Source organism: Scardinius erythrophthalmus, assembly GCF_964197995.2.
Source record: "Scardinius erythrophthalmus genome assembly, chromosome: 22".
Lineage (NCBI taxonomy): Eukaryota > Metazoa > Chordata > Actinopteri > Cypriniformes > Leuciscidae > Scardinius > Scardinius erythrophthalmus.
Window position 1 is genome coordinate 15,520,064 of NC_138242.1, and position 24,355 is coordinate 15,544,418.

Genomic DNA, 24,355 nt, shown 5'->3' on the forward strand with positions numbered 1-24,355 from the left:
CAAAACCACAGCGGAGCTTATATAGTAACTAATTGGGAAGGATTAGTTATGGATGATGGTGATTGAGTCCTGGTGTGATCAATAACCACTGAAATAAAGACCACGCCCGCAATTAACTAGAATAGCCTTAAATCTACAATTTACTATATTATAAAAATAGCATAGGCCTATACATAATTCTCTCTCAACACAAAACACATAGGCCTATTAAAATTCTTCTTCATAAATCAAAGTAAATAGTTTGTTATCTCCTTATAACTGTAACATTCCCAATCTTTCTATCATTTTTCATCTAGCCTATTTATTTTTATTTCTTGACGGCAGTGGCGGCTATAATACCAGCTCCATTTTTATTCCATTATATTTATTAATAGCTATAAATTATAGCTATTAATAAATAATGTATTTCTCATGCTTTTATTTCAGGTTCGGATTAAGCGTCGTAATAAAAAATTAAATAAATAAAAAACTGTGATCGTTGCTGCTGTTTTACTGTAACTGATTGACTATTTAATTGGGGTTCGAATTTATTTATTTATTTATTTATTTTTTGAAATGTTTATAAATACATGATGGCTGTAAATGTAATGAATGGCATGAAAAAAGTATATTTTAAACAAGCAACTTTGATTACCACAAATTCCTGCATTCAGATTTAAACGTCCATGTTTTTTTATTAGTTAAAAAAAAACCTTGCCCGGTAGTAGAATATTTAATTTGTAGATGGGAATTATATCAAAGTTTCAAGTAGCCTATGGCTCGTCACGTGAATATGACATTATGTGTGATTGGGTGACAGAAAACTTGTTGCATTTGCACAGGTTTACATAACAGGAATGAGTTCATCCCTCAGGTGTGTCGCATAAGCGTTGGCCGGCAGGGGGCGTGTTGAAACAACTACATTAACTTTAGTTATATTAAAACAAATCGTCGCGTGTCTAATGCACACGAGAATATATAGAATTTAAAGTCATGTCCTTGGTTTTCATATTTTATGATGATGTGTGGTGCTTGATTTAAGCGTTTGGTTTAAAATGCAAGAACACAATGACGTTTTATTAACCCGGAAATAACAGTCGGTAAGACAGCTGAGAGCGAGAGAGCGAGAGAGGCTCAGATACAGAGAGAGAGAGATATCTAAAGCCTTCTCCCTGGAGCTTATAGCGTGCTACCTGGACTCCATACGTTTTCCCCCTCATTGCTTCGAATTCAAAGGTGCGTTTTCGTTCCACTCTTATATCTTTATGCTGCACGTACTGCGCTTTATTGTGTATATTCATAACTCAATGCATGGTTGCTGTTGTACAGCATGTGACTGAGCGGTACGTGTGCTTTCAGCACGATGGCACCCGTGGCTATCCGTTGTTTGAAAGCGTTTAGACAGGAACAAATGAAATATTATTGTATGACGATGTTAAAATGCATTTATGGGTGGAAAAAAGTAAAGCAGATTTGTGTCATACAATGCAGTGCTGTGGAACTTCTGCCATGCATTGTGCAACACAGGGTTTACACTTTTCATAAGCAGAAATAGACACTATTGCTGTTCTGTTTCCATTGTCATGGAAAACCCTGAAATATCAGGATATTTAAAAAATGTGATAGGTAAGGAAACGTCATGGAGTTTTATTTTGTATCTTAAAAAACACATGTAAATGTCTAATTACACATTTTCTGATCATGCTCAGGTCTACAACATTTCTTTGGCTAGAAATGTCTAATGTAAAATTATTTGTAAAAGTATTGACCAATCGTGAAAATTCATTAGTCAAAGGTCCATCTGATGCTTTTACACAGATTCCAAGTGGTTACTGTATATTGTAATCTAGTGTTCAAGTGTAGTGCACTAAATGTCCAAATGTCTAAATGTCCATTTATCCATATGCATTGTGCAGTTTAATGAAAGTACTTGCAAAACATGTTGTTTCCAAACTGATTAAGATGTCAGAATTGTTTGATTGGCTTATTAAAATCATTAGATTGATGTAGGTATTTATTGGTATGTAAATCAAAATGATGAATATATTCGTATCACTCTATAAACCTCCTCATGTATTACGCTGGCATTTCCAAATATATGCCATTGGATAAATATCTGTCATCATAGTTATTCATGTGGGGCTACTGCGTTCATATCATTCGATTAACATCTTATCACCTCTCTGTCCTTTTATGGTATGTAGGTGAGGCTTGAAGTCAAGCATACAGGAAGACTCTGATGTCGTGTTTTTTGACACTTTTTGCCTATATTTTAAGTCATAGCTAGATTGAGATTTTCTCTTTTTTTTATGTGTAACCTGTTTGCTTGTGTTGGAGGATGTTGCCTGCTGGGATTGCATTTTATATCATTGTTGTGCAGGAAGTAAATTGGATGGATCATCATTTATGTAAGTTTGATAAAAATATAATGGATACTAAGCATACTTTGCTTTGCCTGCATGTCAGACCATGAGGAGTAAACATTGTGGGTCTGCTTGTTTAACGGACAGATGTCGTGAATAAAGGTACTTAAATCTGCTTCTGTTTCTGATGTTGAAGTGATTGGTGTGTCCATTAGTGTTTGTTTGCTTGTTTGAGAGAGGACTGCCTTAGTAAGCATTTAGATTAATGGTATACAATTGTATTTAACAGTCCACAATTGAAGAAGCTTTGAATGAATTTTGACCTTAACTGTATTAAAGTGACTATATATAAGAATTTTCATGTATTAATTGCTTTTTTTATTGTCCATGTGTGAACAGCTTGTAATTAATACGAGACCTGCTCCGACTCCCTAGGTCATTTAAAGCTTGTAGTTGTCTGATTTTTATGTATTACTCGGGACGTTTTTACTGGGTTTGTACAGTGTTCAGGGTAATGCCGAAAGAGAATGGCTGTACTGTAATGTCAATGTGTCATGTAAAGAAAAGGGATTAATTCAAACTATTGTCTGACATAGCCAGACCATAGTATCAAATATACTTTATAATAAAAACTATCATAACAGTGCAATTTTAATCACCTGATCTGTCGACATGATGCCATTGAATTGTAGAGCTTGTGCAAACATATCCACATCACTATGATCAGATGCTTCTTAACTGCTGTTTTCTCACCTCTGTCATTTTTGTTGTTCATTTTGTTATTGAGATGAAAGTGGCTGCACATATTTACATATTCATCTAAACGTCGCTCTTAGCAGTGTTGAGCGGCGTTGGGATGTTCTTTAACAGTATATCGCTGCAAAGGTACTTCTTTTTACCTCGAAGCGAAGAACGAAAAAGAACTTTGCCGCAAGTATATGGGGACTTTAAATCACGTTTAGTTTCTTGCAGTTTCTGAAGTCTACATATAGCCCCTTTAAAGGGGTTGGGTTTTTAAACTATACTTCTCTCTGTGCTCTTGATTCATGGCTAAACTATCAGCTGTAATATTTGCGCAGTGCATATTTCATTGTTATCTGCAGGTTAGCTGCAAAAGCGGAAATTCCTCAGAATTTTTTTTGTTGAGGAAACTAAGTGAATTCAAAGCTGTTTTTTTGGCATGCTCGTGAATCATTTTTTATTGTTAGAGACCCCATGAAATGGTATGATGATGAGCTCTGTTTTCTTTCCAGTGTTGATGCATTTCCACTTGAAACAGGAAATTGCATTGGGACAGCTGATCCTTTTTTTAAATATACAGGAGTTTGTCACTGCCCAAACAAAATACATTGAGACACTTCCTTCGCAATCAGTGAGAAAGAAAATAAAGTAAATACTTAAAATACTTCAATAATTAAATTAATAATTAAAGTATTCGCATATCCAAAGACATTCCATGACACAAACCATGATTTGGTTGTAGTCCAGTCAGTCTGTTGAGGTAAAAATAATTTTTACCCCTGTGATATATGAGTATAAGATGAGTATCTTTGGTATGTTTTCCTAGATAAAAATAAATAAATAAATAAATATATATATATATATATAATATACTCCAATTTTTATTTTACGAGCCCCTGTGTGCATTATTGTAATTAGCACTTATTGCTAATCTTTTCATTCCAGTAAGAATGTTAGTTCTAAGAAAAGTGTTTTGTGTATTTGGAGGTTAGTGAAGGATTGGTGCTGTAAAACACTCACAAGAATGCAGTGTACAAATCGGTGATGGCCGATGTACATTTTGTAATTGAAGCAGTGTACTCTTTCCTCATTTTCTTTAACATTAATTTAAGCAAATTTATGAGAAGAATTATGTTGGGTGTTTAGTTAGTTAAACCATGGTAAATTTTATAGTGGGATAAGTGGGATCTCAATACTGTAGGCCTGTTGTTTTAAGAGTGCTAATCTGTAGAATTTGCCTATGAAAGACATAAGGAAGCTTATTGTTAGTGCTAATCTTTCTTCTGAACTGGCTCGTGAAACTTCCTGTTTTACCTCACATTGGCCTTTACCACTGGAAATTAACATCATATTTCTTATGTGTGTGCTTGTCTTGTAATGCTTTTTACGTTCTGTAGATATGTTTTAAAGAATGTTGAAGGTTGAATGATGTTTTAGTGTTATGTCATTAACTGATATGTGTTGTTAAGCCTCAAAAGCACATATAAATGCCCCTGTGGACTTGAATAGATTTTTTTTTTTAACCTCAGGTGATCTCTGTACTCTGTCTTGCAGAAGCATGTAATGTCTGTCTTAATGTCATGTCTCCACATGTCAACCAGTAACTGTTGAGCTGAGTAGTGCGATTTTCCCTTGATTGCCATATCAGGATTCTAAAATTTCAATTGTGAAGTGTTAAATAGAAATGAAAACATTTGACACACACATCTGGCACTTGTACCCATGTGCTTGAAAGGAAATGAAAAAGAAAATACAATGTTTTCCAACTACTATTGATTTAAGGAGGCGTGAACTTAGCAATCTCTCTTCCACTCAGGGTTATTATAGTTAACCAAAACTAAAAGCATACAAAAAAATTCCATCTCTAAAATAATGGTTAACTGAAATAAAATAAAATATCAAAAATGTATTTTATTTCAGCTATTTGTCAAGGCAACATTTCTTATTTTCATTTGGTTTAACTTGATGTAACTAAAAATGAAATAAAAATGAATAAAAACTGTAAAAAAAAAAAGAAAGAAAATAAAAAAAAGAATACCCCCCCCCCCCCACAAACAATTACTTTACCTTTAACTAAGATTAAAATAAAAAATGGAAAATATAAAAATAAAAACTAATTTAAAATATAAATAAATTCACTGCCTTGCACAACAAAATTTGGATTGTTTGGATTTAAATAGGCAAATGCTTAAGAGTCTATGATTGGATCATTATTGCAGTGATTATGTTAAAAGGTGCATACATTTTTTTTTTTTTTTTTTATCATGTTCGTTTTGCGATCTCGATAGTTTCCTGTGATTTCTTTCTGATTAGTTTTCTGATAAAACTTCCATTTCTGGGTGAAACTGAGTTTGTGTGACGTTGTTCCAGAGAGGTGTGTTACGGGCTGGTTTTGATGAAGCGCTGCGGAGCTTTCTGGCCCGACAGTGGAAAAGCGGCTATTGATGACCTCATACTTTCAGGCGGTAGTTACTGTACATTGGCAGATTCCGCCATAGTCGTTCACTGTGTGTGTTGCATGCATAGCGTGTACGTGAATGTTGGGGCGGATGCATCAAAATCGGGATGTGATCCTTTTAGTGTTTCGCGTTTGTTTTGGTAGGCAATTTCAGAGAGGCTAGCAATAGCAAGCTTTGAAAGCATGAGATCCCACCCTCCCTTCAGAACGCTCTCCAAAGCCACTCCTCCTTCAGAAGACATGAACAGCAGAGTCTGCAAAGACGAGAGACGGCTTTCAATTACCTCATGTCTCAAAGCACATAACTTTACAATAATATTGAACGTAAACAACTTGCAGTGCTCTTACTTGTACCACCTGACTGCTGCAGATTCATTTCATCATTGATATATTGACCTAGAAATGCATAAACAGCTCCGTGTTGAAAGTCACAGGTTGCCATCTCATAATTATGGGTATGGCAATTTCCAGCAACTTCTTTCTGCTGGTCTATCCAAAGCTGCACGGGTGGAGATTAGAGAAATCTTAACCAATTTTATTATAGACTATTTTTCACAACCCAACCAAATCCTAATGAACACATTTAAGCCCTGCCTTATATTGTATTCCTTAAAAAAAGAAAACATTTTGTAAGTTAAATGTTGCAGATGCCAATTATGTCTTTAAAGATACAAATACAGACACACAATGAAATGTCATGTTGTAGATTTAGTTAAATCTTTTTGGTAAAAGTCAGACCTGCAGAAAATTGCTAAATGGGAAATTACAATTTAATTGCCCAATTAAATTGCAGTTCTGTAATTTCTTTTGTTTGGCAACAATGAGCCTGTTTTCAGATTTCACTTTGGCTGTGTCACTTTGACACTCTACATATATTGTGTGCCCACTGCGTCTCCTCCCACTCGTTTCCATGGTGAGGATGGCTGAACAGGGCAACCGGCACAGATGACTTGCCAACAGTTGGGAAGGAAACCCAACAATATCCATCTGTTGCCTTTAACATGCCAATCTTCAGTAAAGCAGAATACTAGACTTTCTGCTTTCTGTCAGAAAACATGAGTGACGTGATCGTGATTTAAATACAGCTGAATAAAAGCAGCATAGTGAGTGCTATCTGAGGTGATGTCTGAGGTGATGTCTGAGGTGTCCCAGGGCCTAAAGAGGATATGAGTCAAGCTTGTTTTTGCCTTATTAGTCAGCTCATGACTCTTCATGCTTGAGGCTTTGGCTGGTTTTAGATGGTCCACCCCAGGGCTTCACATTTACTCTTTTGCCCAAAAGAAAAGGTGTACTAATCTACGTTAAGACATTTTAACATTTATGTGTGAATTTACTGGGGGTGGGAGAAAAATATCAATGCAACGTGAATCTCTCTCCAACGATTCTGGATCGATACTGAGAATTTCAGAATAGATTCTGAACTTAGTTTTTTTAACCGCATGCAGGATGACGCACGTGTGCTTTAGAAACATATTCTGCTTGCTTCCAATTCCTCACACACACACACACCACTCGAACTTGGCATAAAATAATCTTTCATGAAGTTCAGAAAGGTTGAAGAGAATTACAAAGACATTTGCTGGCTTCATTTGCTTCAATTGCTTGACATGTTACGCTTGCAGTGTGCGTTCTCGCCCGCTGGTATTTTCCTCAAATGCTCTACGGAGGCATCATTTACAGTATGTAGTTTGTAATGCAGCAGGCTTATATATTAAAAATATGAAACTTACTGACAGAATGCTGCTTTCAATTTCAAATGCTCACTTCGCTTTGTGAATAGTGCTTGTGTATGTGTCTGTGTGTGCGACTCCGTATTAAATGTGGTTAAATGTACTTGTTGCATCTCAAAATGCTTTAATGATGCGGAATTAACGTTCAGTCAGTTATGTTTTAAGAGATTAGACAGGACAAAAACATCTTATATTTCAAAAGAGATCTGCATCAGTGTGAATGCAGCTTATTAGATTTCCCGCTGTCTATGATGTCATTAGTAAAAGAGAGAAAAATCACTCGCTGCTCTTGACTAGAAAACGTTCAGATTCTGAAAGCACTTCTAATGTGTCTTTGTTCCTCTTTTTTTTATTTACTTCTTTTGTTTTAAATCTATGTTTTAAATTCTTAAAACATGTTTTATTTTTTTTATTTTTTTTGTATTTTATACATTTGTAATTATTTTAAAAAGTACTTATAATCATATATGTAATTAAATAAAGAAAAGACTTTAAGATTTTCAAGTCGGTAAACTAATAAGAAAAAAGTAGCCTAGATCAAGAATGGTTTTGGAATTGGATCGTGACTCGGATCGTGAGCTTCCTAAAGACTCACACTTACTAGAATGTTTCATCAAATAATTTTAGCTAGTAATGTTTCACAAATATATTCACAAATTAATTTAAGTAAAGTATTTAACCCAAAACCATAAAATGTAAGGGAAAAAATGCAGTTTAACTGTTAGGGCTGGGCAATATGGCCCACAAAATGATCACGATAACATTTTTTATATCAGTCGATATTGTTAATAATTTATTACGATAAATGCCAAATCTTTGTGTTTGTGTTGCCTGACACGTATCTTCAGCACAGTTTTCAGTGCAGGCTGCAATATTAATAATATTACATGTTTTGTCTCTTAAAAATGCACATTTGACAGTAGCTTGAGTTGACAGTAATAGTAGTAGTAGCCTGTGTTAGGATGCAGATGTAAATTTCTGTTCATAAACAAAAACAGTGACACGTAAAAATTGTAACAGCTCATTTTTAAATGGTAAAATTGTAATATTCTGACTGTTTGAGTACTATTAAAATTTACCCTTGGTCTTCCATAGTAGCATACATTTAGTTCATGATAACCACAGTTAAAACCACACATACGGCAAATCACAGAGCATATGTTCTGTAATAATCCAAAAAACAACGTTGAGGGAACAACGGTTATGCTAACTTTCAGATTGCCCTACAAAGTACATTGTTTGTTTGTTTGTTTTAAACTTCAATGTACTTGAGGGTGAACGTGAAACCATTTTAAAGAAGAAATATTATTTTGGAGTGAAATCCAACACTCATTGATTCTGTGTTGGTCATATTGCAAAGAAAGTGCCTCACTAGATGTTTAAGTGCTTATTGATCTGTTATCATCAGGAGATTTAATAACACACACCTTGTTGATTGGTTTTTCATTCTGTAACATCAGGATACAGTCACAGTCCACTTAAGAGAACATGAGTTTCAACCGGTTTGATTCTTGGTCGTATCATTTCCACTCAACTAAATATTAGTGTTACAACACTGACTGTTTGTGTTCAATGGAACCAGTTGCTTTGCTTCAGTTGTTTGGAAGATAATCTTCATAGTTAAGCGTTTGTCAGACTCAATTTCATTCTATGGTCCATTTTAGGAGTCACACTAATCCAGGTTGAGGTTTTAGAGGTACACATGCTTTCTCTGGTCCTCAAATGCTTTGTGTAAGAAATGTAGATGATCATTTTTCAAAAGGTTTTCTTATGTTATTATATATATAATATACTGAGGACAGTTAAGGATGACGTGCATGTGAGTGTGTCTCTACTTACTGTTGCTTTTGTCAGCTGTTAGTTGTGCTTGTATTTGCTATGTCAGCTTCCTTCTAACCCATGCTGCTGTCTCACTGACCTCTTCGATTTCACCTTCAGGGACAGTAACCACACTGTTTTAGTGTGGGTCAAAGCAAATAGACAGCACTAGGGGTGTGGGGGGTAAAGACAGTAATTGTGAAGGCAGTAAATAATGTTGTTAGATGACTCAACCTCCCACTGCAAGCAGTTTCTCTGCATTTGTTATCTTCTAGACAAGGTCTGTCTTGGGTAAATAAAAGCCTACAGTTAGCGTAGGCTTAGGCCTCTGCAGTTGTGTGTACTTTGACTTTCTGCACTTTAAAGGGATAGTTCTCCCAAAATTTGTGTCATCATTTACTCACCCTCATGTTCTTCCAAACCCATATGACCTCATTTCATCTGTGGGATACAAAAGGAAAACATTTGTATAATGTACTGGGTGCTTTTTTCCATGCAACTATACAATGAACAGGACTGGAGCTTTTAAGCTTAAAAAAAGACACTAAGCATTTTACCAAAATAGTAGACCATGTGACTTGTGTGCTGTATTTCAAGTCTTCTGAGCTGTATGTCTTTATGTAAAGAAACAGACCAAAAGTCATTATTCACTTTATATCTACTCTTTTCTTATGTTTGATTTGTGAACAAATAATTCATTTGAATCAGATCATTTCAATGAATCGGCTGATCCAGTTCACAGAACCAGAGTGAATGAATAAACATTCACCTTCATAATGCAAAATTGGATTTTGAGGATATTGCTATTTAAACTTTACCTAATGTAAACACAATACATAAATCAACCCTAATGCGATTTAAGCTCATAATCATAGTTTTACACGATTATTATGAAGGACTAAAAATGACAGAACGAAAAATAAATAAATAAATAAATAAAAGTAGAAATAAATAAATAAATGCAGAAATAATAGTAAAAATAAATACATTTTGGTAATATAAATGGCTATTTCTGTATTTTTACATGTATTTATTTATTTATTTATGCATTTCTATATGTATTTATTTATGTATTTATACATTTATTTATATATTTATGTATTTATATATTTATTTATTTATATATCTATATATGTATTTATTTATACATTTATTTATTCCTACATTTATTTATTTCTGTATTTCCACATTTCTACATTTATTTATTTCTGTATTTCCACATTTCTACATTTTTCCCTGCGCATGTATGCTAATTGACCAATGGCTAACCACGCCCCCAAACGCGATGAGCCAATCACAGTACGCATAGCTAACCCAATACACTTGGACGTTCTCTGCTTCCTCGTCCATTGCAATGCATTGCGGTTATCAGTTTTCATTCGTTTTTATGTTTTTTTCTTGTCATTTTGGCTTTAAAACAGCGTGTGTGTGTGTGATTTTGGTTGGGTGACAGTTGTAGGTTACAGTTTGACAAGAGTTTACAGTTTGACAAAAGCACAATGTTGTGTTTTACACAAATATAAGTAGGCTAAACACTTTGCAGTTTTAATTATGTCCTGTATGAACAAAATGGAGTATGTTTTTATGTTTCCACTGTTCGATCGCGCCCCGGCGCCCGCTCTCTGACACACACACACACACACACACACAGACACACACACACACACACACACACACACATTCCAGCAATGCAATCTTGACATCGCAGCCTGTCCATTATTCTGCGCTCCCACCAAACGCGAATAGGGCGTCAAATTCGTGCGTATCCGCGTCTAGTTCGACGCTTGAACATTTTGAATCCAAAGCGAATAGGACGCGCGTATAAAGCGAGCATTTGAAGCGAAATAGCACCAAACTATAACGTTTACACTGTGAACTGTAAATCTTTGTTCTGGAGCTGAAGCTTATCGACCTTCTCAACAATAAAATTATTAATATAACCCTCCGATGCATATTTAAGGCCCTTTTGGTGACATCGAGATGATATATAATCTTTCTGTCTCCAAAAAATCATCAATTGCCTCCTGTGAAATGTATCCTACTGACAGCTGCCAAAGCGCCTGTTACCGAATGTTGACTGAGTGAGTGGAGGGGGCGTGGTTAGCCATTGGTCAATTAGCATACATGCACAGGGAAAAATAAATGTAGAAATGTGGAAATACAGAAATAAATAAATGTAGAAATGTGGAAATACAGAAATAAATAAATGTAGAAATGTGGAAATACAGAAATAAATAAATGTAGGAATAAATAAATGTATAAATAAATACATATATAAATATATAAATAAATAAATAAATATATAAATACATAAATATATAAATAAATGTATAAATACATAAATAAATACATATAGAAATGCATAAATAAATAAATAAATACATGTAAAAATACAGAAATAGCCATTTATATTACCAAAATGTATTTATTTTTACTATTATTTCTGCATTTATTTCTACTTTTATTTATTTATTTATTTATTTATTTTTCGTTCTGTCATTTTTAGTCCTTCATAGATTATGGTTGTACTATGTGTAACCATACGTATGCCAGTAAACAGGCATGTAAATATTAACATATTATTACTGCTCTGACCAAAGTGCACATGTACTCGGACATACACGGATGATGTGTGTTGTTCACACAACTTCATAAATGAACTCTGTGATTTTTATTTTTATTTTCTCCGCTCCGAATCGCTGAACTCTGTCAACACAATTCAATATGCACCTTACCTTCATCCAGCGAAGAACACGACGACAGCATAGGTAACCGCAGTTATAGCATTGCTATGTTCATCACCGCACCGAATAATATCCAATACATACATGTGTTTTGCATTTTACGCAAGTTGAGTAAAACAGTGGCCAGTAACACACCTACTGTATGTGAGTTCATCAATTGTGATATGCATTGGGGTAGCCTATTAGAAGAATGGTGGTAAAAAATAACCACAATTCTTAGTGAATAATCAGAATAATAAACATTGTCATAAAAATTGATAGATAATGTATTTCATTTCTATAATAAAAAAACATAGTACTTTATTTTACTGTCTTGTTCCACATGTACATACTATGTACTTGTTATAGTAATTACAATAACTGGGTAATAACTACGTACTAACTTTGAACCTACCCCTAAACCCCTTTTTCTTAGCGTCCGTTTCCATGGTGATTCGTCTTTCTGTTGAAAATGTCTTGTGCGTTAGCCTAACCGTTAACATCCTCAACCATGGGTTGGCTGAACTAGGCCTAAGTCCCAGACGCGGTTTTGGAACCAGCATACCTTGAGGAAGCAAGGTTTGGATTAATCAATCGAGAGGTTACCGTTTGATGGTAAAATAACCTTGCTTTCTGGAATACCATCCTGATTTGCTTTTAGAGTTAAACTCTGTGATGGAGTGAAAGTTTCAGTCAATTATGACTTGAATTTCTGTGTTTTGCTGAAGTAAATCATATGGCATGAGTGTGAATAAATGAAAGGATTAAAATTTTTGGGTGAGCTATTCCTGTACCGTAACAGTACCGTACCGGACAGAAACAAGACGATGAGATTATTAGAGATGCTGATTTTCCATTTCCATTTCATATACATGTGTTTGCAATATTAATAATCTGTATTGTTGTTCTCTGAACCGCAAACATAGAGAAGAAATCATTCTGTAAATGATTTCAGCTTCCTGGAAATGTTTGTATTTTTTATTTTTATTTTTTTAGGTAACTCTTTAATATTGGCTAGATTTTAGGTCAATTTTATATGGATCACAGTGAATAAAATCCTTCTGTCCTTCAGCAATCTGTGTGTAATTCTTACAAGATGAGCTGTGGCGCTCAAACGAGCGGCACTGGATTAAATCCGGCTGCATCATTTGTTGATCCTTTTCCCCCTGAGTTACATTTTGGATAAATTGACAAAATGTTCATTGCTTTTATTCTATTTAAATAATGTTTACTTTGAATGAATTACTTTTTAAATCTGTTTGAGCGAATGATTCAATGACTCACCCATAAAAACTTTTTTTTTGTTATTGTACAAATCTCTTGAAAAATTTATACAACCTTTATGTGAAGCATCAGTTTTCTTTGAAAGGTGATTTTTACTGCATTTTGATCGCTACCATAGACATCAGTGTTTATATCCGAACTATAAACTTTTACACAGAAATAACACAGAAACACAGAAATAATGATACTGTTTGTGACACTGTTTCATACCCATAAGCCTACATGACAACTTGCTCTCTGGATCAGCGGCAGCGCAAACAGATTTGAATGTTTGCTGTGATCGTACTTGACAAAGGTTAAATAGACAGCTGAATCTGCATTTAGGAATAAGATCACTTGGGTGTTTGAATTGAGATTGCAATCTTTTAACAATTAATAGTGCAACTCTACTCTTAATATTTTTTTTTGTCCTCTCTCTTTTTTACCAATAAAACTAAATAATAAAAATAATATAATAAAGTTTGCTGCAGATTTTACTAAATGGCTTATTTGTTGAATGTATCATTTACCATGGTTCTATTTCTTTAAGGACAGTCTCCTAAATCGTTGAGGAAAAACTTGTGTTGGGCAAACCTGTTAGTGGACTCTCTCTGTGCAATTCTAATGTCAAAAGAGTGAATTCTTAGCTATGAAGTAGCACAAATTTTATTTGCATTTGTTAGTTTTTTGCTTCAGTTGATTAGATGACAAAACACAGCACATATTACTTTGGAATTTCCATTCACATGTACTTATGTATTTGAGCACTAGTAATTACAATGAAACAAATTAAACTTGACATTTTGAAGTACAAAGACTGAAATAGTGTTTTCTTATAAAACATGATCCAAAAATATTGTCAAAATTTTGAAAACATTACATAATTGTTTAATGTTTTTGAAAGAAGTGTCTGATGCTCACCAAGGCTACATTTATTTAATCAAAAATACAGTAAAAACAGGAATACAGTGAAATGTTATTTTAATTTAAAATAATTGTTTCTATTTTAATATTTCTATTCAAAAATTGAATTTATTCCTGTGATGATAAAGCTGAATTTTCAGTGAGCTTAAGAGACTTCTTGCAAAAAACATAAATAAATGTAATTTTTCCAAACTTTTAACATGTACTGTATACAACTTACTGTGTAAATGTGACCAGTAGATATAGTGATGTTATAAGCAAACATCACCACTAATTATATTATTTCATGGGATTTGCCAACTCTGTATTATGCTAATAAATTGCCTTCTGCTGCACTCGCTCACTCAGTAGCGTTTACACTGTGATTCTTATGTAAACTAAACTAGTCAATTTCCAGAGTGATTAGCTTCACTTCGTCGAATAAAAGGCATAATGATTCCCGTCCTCTCCCAGAGCTCCAGCCCCTCACAGCAAGGGGTTCCAAGCTGTTGCCTTGGTGACGTTCCAAGTATGATGTTCCGTGTTTTTGAGTTCTGAATTCTCATTAGACCTTTAGGGTGTCAGAATCTCAGCAGCTGCCATAGTAACGCAGCATTCCCAGGCTCGATCAAGTGACGATGATTATAAAGTCATCCACAGGAATGAGCTTATGCAATAATGGAGATGATTCATTTAGTATACTGGCATAAAACTGAGACTCAGGATGGGGAAAAAATAAATTTGATATGTGTGTTTAGACTTGAACACCGTTTGTAATGCACTTTACTTTTGTAATGTGACATTTCAGGGTGGAAATGAATATTCAGAGAGAAGGAAATGTTGGGAGAGACGTTAAAACCCTGCTGTCTGTTTTTCATAAACATTAGTGTGTGTGTGTGTGTGTGTGTGTGTGTGTGTGTGTGTGTGTGTGTGTGTGTGTGTGTGTGTGTGTGTGTGTGTGTGTGTGTGTGTGTGTGTGTGTGTGAATGACATTAATCAAACATGTATTATTGATTAATGAATTGGTAAAAACAAAATGTATTTATAAATCAACATTAATAGTAAAAATTGTTGCTCATTGTTAGTTTGATACCAATGCATAATAATAATTGTTGTTGTTGTTATTATACAGTATTTCAAGAGAATTGTGCACTAAGAAACTAGAGATGTTTTGTGTTGTCTTTTAGAGAGCAAATAAAGCAAGACTGGTGTGCTTTGCAAAGCAAATTTTGTTATATTTTTGATCTATCTACCATTACAAAATATTTGTTCTCAATTTTCCTTGTAGAAGAAAAATATCATGCTGCATACATAGACCATAACACTTAGTATGTGTATTTGGCTTCATAATGTTTACATGCTGTAGACATGCAAGAGAAAATGTGATCCATGCAAAGCTCACAAAGCATGATTTGCATTATGCCTCTGGCAGTCCATTGAATGATTTTCACTCTAATGTGAGATCTAGTTGTCCTGCAGAGTAGAGCATGCTCTCAAAGCATCGACACAATGGGCAGCTGATGGTCCAGTTGCACTCCAGCATTTCCCACTGCTCTGCTAATTGCAGTGACTGGATTTCGCTGCTGTTCTCCATCAACATTGTTAGGAATGAACAGATGTTGGATAATATTTGGATTGTGCTGGATGCCTGGTTTATCTGTTACAGTTTAGGCTAATGGAAATCAACAGGCTTGTTAACTCAATTGGGTGTAATTTTTGTATAGGCCAACTTATGTCACAGCATATATTATATAGACCATTTCCTCAACTCTCAGCATGGAAGCAAGAAGGCAAGGTTAACGTTTAACATCATTAATGTGGTTTTTTTAGGCTAGACTGTGTCTCCTAAAGCACAGGCCCATTAAACCCATTAACCAACACACCCAATGTGCCAACTTAGTTAAAGATAAAAATCTTTTAGATAAGCCTCTGAGACTTTCCCATGTAGTGATCCATGCATGCAAATTGTCTACATCTACATTCTCTTAGATTTTGTAAAGATCTAGAGACCATATCTGGAGCTGTTAGTTTAAAAACTTCCTCTACCATTCAGCAGCCTTCTTTGCTGAGAAATCCATATTTGTCTACGCATGTTAGAATCGTGTTATATCCTGTAATGATGGTTTGTTAGCTAAATATAAAGCATCACAACAATGCCAGTGAATCCGTCTTATCTGTCTTATCTGAACTGGGTTCCATTTTATTAAAGCAAGATGACCATGTCCTTGCAACCCTTTGTTTGACCACCCAACCAATGTGTAGTCGTGACATACAGCATGGTTGGTTAGGCATGCTCTTTTTCATGGTTTGATCTGCTCTGTTGAGTTACATTTTCTCAATGCTGGATCTAAACTGAGCAATTTTCAGCATTTTTATCATGTTGGGGATTATTGTTAGACTGACTGAAGATTGTGAAACGAGCAAATGGACATTTTTGCAATTTCAATGGCAAAGAAACTGCCAGTTTGAACCTACTGACCTCAGATGTGTTTTAGGAGGGATGAAATGATGACACCTCTCAAGGAAACATGACTCTTGTGCAAGCAGAGTTTTAACTGCCTTTATCTGACCTTCTGACAAATCTGTCAAGCTAAGAGTATTTTACAAAGAGTAACATTACACATGGTCAGGAATTCGCAGTTGCTAGTTTGTCAAGCATTTTTAGAGAGTCCTGGATGTTTTTCTGGTGATGTTTGCTTTTCACACTGCTCAGAATAGGTTGAATGTTTTATTCAGATTTAAAGGGATAGTTCACCCAACAATGAAAATTCTGTCAATTACTCACTTTCATGTCGTTCCAATCCTGTATGAATGTCATCATGTTCATCTTCGAAACACAAATGAAAGTATTTTAAATTAAAGCTGAGAGATTTCTGTCCCTCCATTCAAAGTCCACACAACTAAAACTTTGAGGAAGAAGTTCATCAAGGCACTGTAAACATAGCTCAAATGAATGAAGCCGTTTAATTGTTCATGACCGCGTGTTCGTTTTTCACTTCCGCTTTTGAATATGCGATTATGCATACTCTGTGTATAGAGAGCCTAAGTCCCGCCCCTCCGCTTCCGGCTCATGGGACCTTCTTTCGGAAAAAAATATGTATGGAAGTCAATGGCGAGAGACAACTTATCTTTTTATTCCGTCTGAACTGTGCCCTGAATTACACATATGATGTTTGTCAATTTAAAAGGTAATTATGAAAGTCAAGAAAGTCGCAGTTTGTCATAAAACAGAAGAGTAACGTTTAGTTTTATGTGAAAATCGCTCAATGAACTACATCTCTCGTCTCGCACTATGTACGTCACAAGATCCGTTGCTCGTATGTGTGTATTCTGGCTCAAAACACTCAGGCATGACGGCGTTACGTTACGATTATAATGTAAGACTATAGAAAAAATGTCAGACGTTAACTTCAGTAAAGTTAGCTTCATTCATTGAGAGAAAAGGTATGACGTCGCATGTGCGCCTTCTGGGTTTGTAGTCTTTGTAATTACGTATTTTCACAGTCTTATACCTCAGCAGTTTTACATCAAGCTGCGACTTTCTTGACTTTAAAATGCATCTTTTAAATTGACAAACATCATATGTGTAAATCAGGGCACAATTCAAATGAGATCAAAATATTTGTTGTCTCTCGCCATTGACTACCATACAATATTTTTCCGAACTAAGGTCCCATGGTGGTCGACCGGAAGGGGAGGGACTTAGGCTCTCTATAGACCCATAATTTGCAGGCATCAAGGAGCCGCAATCAATATATGCAGGGTATTGATTTGAAATCGCCTTAGAACGCGCACTTGCTTTTTACTTTTACTTACGATCACTTGTACGCTGTACTTTGTCACTGGTTACGTTTACATGCAACCAACTAATCCGTTAGTAATCGGATTGACGGCTCAATCAGACTGAAAAGCCTTCATGTAAACACCTTAATCGATCCGATTGAGCTCGATCCGAACAAAATTTCGATCGGATTGAAAGTGGTGCTCATCTGTTGCTCACCAAATTCTCTGTCATTGTCTTGTCAGTCATCTCTCCAGAGTTGTCAGGTCTACACAATAAAACCCGCCCAATTGCTAATCAAAACAAGCCCAATCACGGCCAAAACTAGCCCAATGGCGTTCCAGGGGGAGGCCTGTATATATAAAAAAATACAGGATATGAATATAAACCAGATTTATGCTGTTGCATTGTTATTCAGTTGTTAGGGCATTTTGGATGGTAGGGTGTTGCTAGGTCTAGGGGATTGCCAAGGTGTTCTGGATGATTATTAGGCTGCTGCTAGTTGGTTGGTAGGCTGTCAATAATTGGTTGAGGAGGTGTTCTGAATGGGTTTTTTGGTGGTTGCTAAGGTGTTCTGGATGTGTATGTTGCTTAGTGGTTGCTAGGGTGTTCTGGATGGTTGTTAGGTGGTTGCTAATAGGGGTGTAAGAAAAAATCGATACACTTGAGTATCGCGATATTTTATTTTGCAATACTGTATCGATTTTCAAAAACGCAATATCGATTTTTTTTTTTTTTTTTTTTTTTTTTTTTTTTTACGTCCAAAAATATTCATGGTAAGACCGTAAGACAGTGGTTCACGTTTATGTTGTTTAAATCCCTACCACTAGATAGCTATGCTGAGACGCACCACTAGTGTCCTCGCCAGGCTCGCCTATAACGGTGCGTGTCCACTGGACATTTTAGGATTGACAGCGGACCGGAGAAAGCGTTGAGAGCGACCGAGAGCGTCAAAAAGTTGGGCAGTTCCTTTATACAAATATCAAGCGAAAAACGCAGTTGGCAGCCAATTGCTGTGAGGTTCGGGATGTGATGTCTACCTTGAGAGTTTAAACATATGCAAATTGTGCCGGAGTTTATGCTGGATTTAGTGCGTAAATCATTTTGTTTACAAATTAGACGTTGTGCAGTTGTTATATAGCCTATATGTTAAATATTTCATTTTGGATGTGTTTGTTGTGATTATATTGGCTGGTTTTATAAAAGTTTATACAACTGAAAGGATATCTTTGCTTGGTGCATTTGGAAACAAAGCTTGTATATTTCTAAATGTAATCGCGTGCATCGTTCACATCAAACGCGAAGAGAGCATCTGGCGCGAGTGATTGCAATGTTAAGTCAATGCAAAGACGCGTTTACGCGCGTCTGGAGGTCCTGCGGCACGAGGCGTTTAGTGTGGCGCGGTTCGCCTCATTCGCGCGTCCAGTTCTTTTAAAATCTTTTAGCACATAAAACTTGATTTCAATATGACACATTTATTTTGTTCACTTTCATCCACTTTCATTCATTTTCGTCCAGTTCACGTTGTTGTTTTGTATTGTGACAGGGGCTATGCACCTATTTTCTTTTATTATGGCCTACTTGAGCATATAAACATTTGCTCAATAAGAACCTGTAAACCACAAGCCCAAACTGGCAGTTTGATTTTCTGTGTACTGAATTGTTTACCTAAAGTAAACTTCTTTGACTTTTATGCACATCATGTCTTTTTTTTAATATTTTTAATATATTTTACTTTAAAAAAATCCCAATATATCGCCTTATGCACAGTATCGAAATATATTGCAATATATTGAATCGTGACCCATGTATCGTGATACGTATCGTATCGCCAGATTCTTGCCAATTCACAGCCCTAGTTGCTAATGTGTTTTGGATGGTTGCTGCTAAGGTGTTTCTAAGTAGCAGTTGGGTGTTCTCGAAAGTTGCTAGGTGGTTGCTATAGTGTTTTCTGGATAGTAGCTCAGTAGTCTTTATGATATTCTGGTCTCGACATGGCTCTGGTCCCTTCTTAAATTGTGTGTGTGTGTGTGTGTGTGTGTGTGTGTGTGTTTATTTTCTTATCAACCATGCAAAAATCATTCATTTGATTGTTTAGAAAAATAATAAAACACTCTTCTCAACAAACCTCATGATTTGAGCATACTTAGCACAACCGATGCAGGATGTGTTACACACTGATGTCTAGTATGGTTGGTAAAATAACAGCACTATATGGTCTACACTGACACAAGGTAAGGGTGAAGCTAGCAAGCACAATGGAAAGCTGAAGTCTGTCGTGAATGGGAGGAAGTGTTGCTCAAGAGGAAGTGGCCAGAACACCTCCTAGCGCTTTACCACTAGGGCAGTTTTTCAGCCTACAGGCATTACATGAAGAGGGGACAAAGTCAGCTTGAATGTTAAGAACCAAATTATTACAAATCCAGCACATCCCCTGCCCTGATCAAACCACACATCTGCAAGCTTGAGTCTTGTGGTATGACGAGGGCTTGATTCACTGCAGCCGTTAGACCAAAGCTGCGCACAGTAGTTGTTTTGATAACTTTGACACAAGACGACACTCTGTTTGTTTCTGTGGTTATGGGCTAATTATTCAGGCGTGGTATAACAAACCTACGTGAAATTGAAGGACGTCTGAAGCAAGTTTAAATTCAGGAACTTAATGTACACTGAGTGATTAGGTTGTGAGAATACATTAGTCTGGCTTTAGTATGTTAAGGATTATTCTAGGCTTTGAATTGTGAAATAATGGGGAGAAAGTCTGTAACAGACACATTTTTAGAGGAATTGAAAAGGAGAAATGCTGCTTAAAAGCACATTCAGTGATTGGTAATACAGCTCTGTTTCTTTTTATTTTTCTTATTTTCAGCGGTGATAATGAAAAATTATTTTTCTCTTCTCTTTTTGCAGATTGTTAGTACTTCTGTAGGACTGCGACCTTGGCGAGTGCCTGGCTAGGCCTCCCTTCTGTCACCTCCTCTGCTTTTCTGCTGGTAAGCATCTCAACACACAATCACAGCTCTATTACAACTACTGTGCAGTTATTTTACTATTTGAACTGGTGTGAACTGAAGCAACTGTTTTGTTCAAATTTGTGTATTAACTGTAATATTTTTTTTAAGGATAATTAGCCTATTAAGAAGGCACTAATGTATTCTAAATAGAAATGTTTTATAACATTGTAAAAGTCTTTAGTGTCACTTTTGATCAATTTAATGCAAAGAACATTTTGAACGGTAGTGTGAATAAATACACTTACTTAAATGCAATGAACTTTTTGATTTCTAAATTTCAGAACCAACATGAATAATTTGTTGAAACTAAACCACAAAAATCAGCTCATTCTGAAAATGCGCTTACATTAACATGGTACGGTAAAATATCACTGCCATATTACAGTTACTGTGCTGTAATTGCTTTTCATATTACACATCTTCCTAGCTAGGCACAAAGCATCAAGTTTGTTACACTAAGCAACAAAATCACAGCCAGTTAAAACATATTTGACATTTCAAATACAAACACGCAGAGTAGGAGTTTGAACCAATGAGATTTTACTGTGGGTGGAGCTACTGAAAAATGTGACCGTCAAAATGACTTGATGCATAATATAGTTGGTTAGGAAAAACACTTGACTGTTTTACCACACTACATTTGTTTCGAACAGTGTTCATGTGCTGTATCTTGAACATGTAAAGGTGTTCGGTTTTCATTGTAAATTGTTTTTATTAAGTATATTGCAAGACCTTCACATCTGAATGACACCACAGTTCAGTTGTCCAGAAACCACTTCCTCTCTCCTGCATTCCCCTGATATTTTAGCAATGAGTCTCTTTTGTCAGTTCAGCATTCTGGGTGTCCTGGTGCTCCAGCTCTCATATGATTCTGCTCTGGGCTGCTGGATTGGGGTGTGGGACATTCTTGTTTCAGTGTTTTCTGGTATGTGGAGTTTTCCTGTTCTCACGGCTGTTGATGTGTTGCAGGTGCAAAGCAGTCTTTGAGTTCATCATCTGTCTTAGTATTTGTAATTGGTTTGAGCGTTGAGATAAGCTTTGGGTTCTTTCTTTTAAGCTTTGGACACAAACATCAAATATTTTTGTGTTTATTGTTTTATGATTTACTTGATTCAGTATTTTTGTTTTGTTTTACACACTTATACTTGATCATCTGAGAAAGCAGTGCAGTTTTCCCAGCAGTTGATGGCATGTAGTTCTGTCACAATTGTTTTTCAAGCTTTAATAAAAGAGAGAGAACGTCTTGCTTTGCACTTTTTTCCAACAGAGATGTGAGCCCAGATTGTGTAACAAGGCCACTGCGGAAGTGAATGGCATTGTGGGATTTAAAGAAGGCTTGAGTAATGCAGCTTCCTGTTCCTCTAGGATGGCGGCTTATGTAATCATAGTGTCAGAGTTTAGAGAAGGTGGCCCCATTTATATGCATGATGGAGGAGAGTCTAAAGCCAAGCGAATAGCTGTTTGTGGTTTCTCTCAGAGCATGGAGAGGGTACTGAATGCGTGCCAGTTTTCAGTCGGGTGGGCAAGAATGTTTAGATGTTATATATTAGAAATGTATTGTCGTGTGATGAAAGAGGGGATTATTAGGGCTAGGTTCTGTCCCGATTATGAAATTTGGCTGACGATTAATTGTCAAAAAAATAATTGCGATTATGGTGATCAGTTGTCTGTTTTAGGGCTTTATCTTACATTTTTTTGGTGTGCTTCGTTCATTAAATAATTGTCACAAATTGTTGTGATTAATTGAATCCGTTGTACTTTGCAGTGTAAGATTAATATAGTTAACACCTTTAAATATAAAAGTAATTTTCTGTAAATAACTGAAACAAACTGCAATAAATGTAATCCTAGAGCAATGCTTTAACTTTGTGCCAGATTTAAAGGGATAGTACACCCAAAAATAAAAAATCAGTAATAATTTACTCATGCTCAAGTTGTACGAAACCTGTATGAGTTTCTTTATTCTGTTGAAAACAAAAGCTATTTGGAAGAACATTGGCTACCAAACAGTTGCTGGTCCCCAGTGACTTCCATAGTACAAATGGAAGGAAGTCAGTGATGACAGAATTTTTAGTTTTGGTTGAATTATCTCTTTAAAGTGTGCAGAAAGCTGGATAATGACCCATAAACAAATAACTAATGAATATCACCCATTATTCTTAACCATTCAGTCAGCTTTAACTTGCCAATGCTGGAAAAAAATCTGTCTATCTATCTATCTATCTATCTGTCTGTCTGTACGTCCGGTCACTCACGTGAGATCTCAGCAATAGCAAATAATCAACGATTCAGATGGGCCGATGGGCAAGTGTGGCACACTTATTTTTTTTTTCTTGTTCGCGAATCTGTTTCACCTGGATGTACATCACAATAGGGAAGAAAAGACTACCACAACTTTTATTTTAGATGACAACATGCCTCCGCCCTTGTGACTTTTTTAGCTTGCGTCTTTTTCCTCCCCCAAATTATTTTATTTTTATTATTTCCTTCCCCTAACCACCCATGTTTATTTTTGCCTTTGTTTCCATGGATACATTGACAAGCTGGTGCACACATAATTGCTGACTTTGAGGTAGAGAACACACCCTTTTCATCTTGACATCTATCTGTAAGCAGACACCTAGTTCATAAAATGCACTCACAAAATTTCATTTTAGCATTTGGATTATTCCAAATCTTGTGGCTGGGAGCCAATGAAAACGCCTTGTAGTTTTGCAAGGCGAGGATGGATTATATATGCCTAACAGTGGAGCCTGAGGTCATCTTTAACAGTGTCAGCCCCTCCCCCTGCATATCAGCCAATGCTGCCACTGTCTGGTAATCTTGAAAACTGCCTCTACAAGAGGATTCACCACTTTAATAGGATTTACACGATTGCTCTGAGCTGTTTGTTGTTGGAATAACTGTATGATTCATGCCTGATTATTTTCAGATGTCTGGCGGTATCAGTTAGACAGTTACAGTCTGTCCATCTGCATTTTGATTAGAAATGAGATTGGATTGCTGGTTATTTAGATAATAGTCGAAACTGAAAAACAAGTCTCTTCCACATCATGTGTATACTAACTCTGGTTATAATTAAACTGGCGTCTTGAACTGCCTTCCTGCAGTCCAGGGAATTTCCAAGGTATGGAATGATAATAAAAATGAAAGAAATTAATACTTTTATTCAACAAGGGTGCATTAAATTGAACAAAAGTGATGACATTTATAATGTTAAAAAAGATTTCTGTTTCAAATAAATGTTGTTCTGAAAAATGTATCACGGTTTCCACAAAAATATGAAGCAGCCCAACTGTTTTCAACACTGTTAATAATAAGAAATGTTTCCTGAGCAAAGAAATAAGCATATTATAATGTTTTCTGAAGTATGTCACACTAAAGTAGAAAACCGTATTTTAAATTGTAGTAATATTTCACAATATTACTGTTTTTATACTGTATTTTTATGCTTGATGAGCCTAAGAGACTTCTTTCAAAAACTTAAAAAAATCGTATTGACCCCAAACATTTTTAATGTTTGTAATGTAATTGTAACATGTAACTGATTCTGCTTCGTTGTAAAATATCTCTTCAACTAAA

General features: G+C 35.6%; 1 protein-coding gene across 2 annotated transcripts in view; it reads left to right on the forward strand.

Moving 5' to 3' along the window:
- Window positions 1–871: 871 nt before the first annotated feature.
- Window positions 872–24,355, forward strand: part of fam49bb (family with sequence similarity 49 member Bb) — a 52,326-nt gene continuing 28,842 nt past the window's right edge. Inside the window, exons 1-2 of one of the 2 annotated variants that reach the window (XM_081352209.1) lie at window positions 872–1,215; window positions 20,670–20,752. The gene's annotated coding sequence lies outside the window, so the exon portion shown is untranslated. Of the gene's footprint in view, window positions 1,216–20,278; window positions 20,589–20,669; window positions 20,753–24,355 lie in introns of those variants that run through there. The other variant, XM_081352210.1, reaches the window with a different exon arrangement.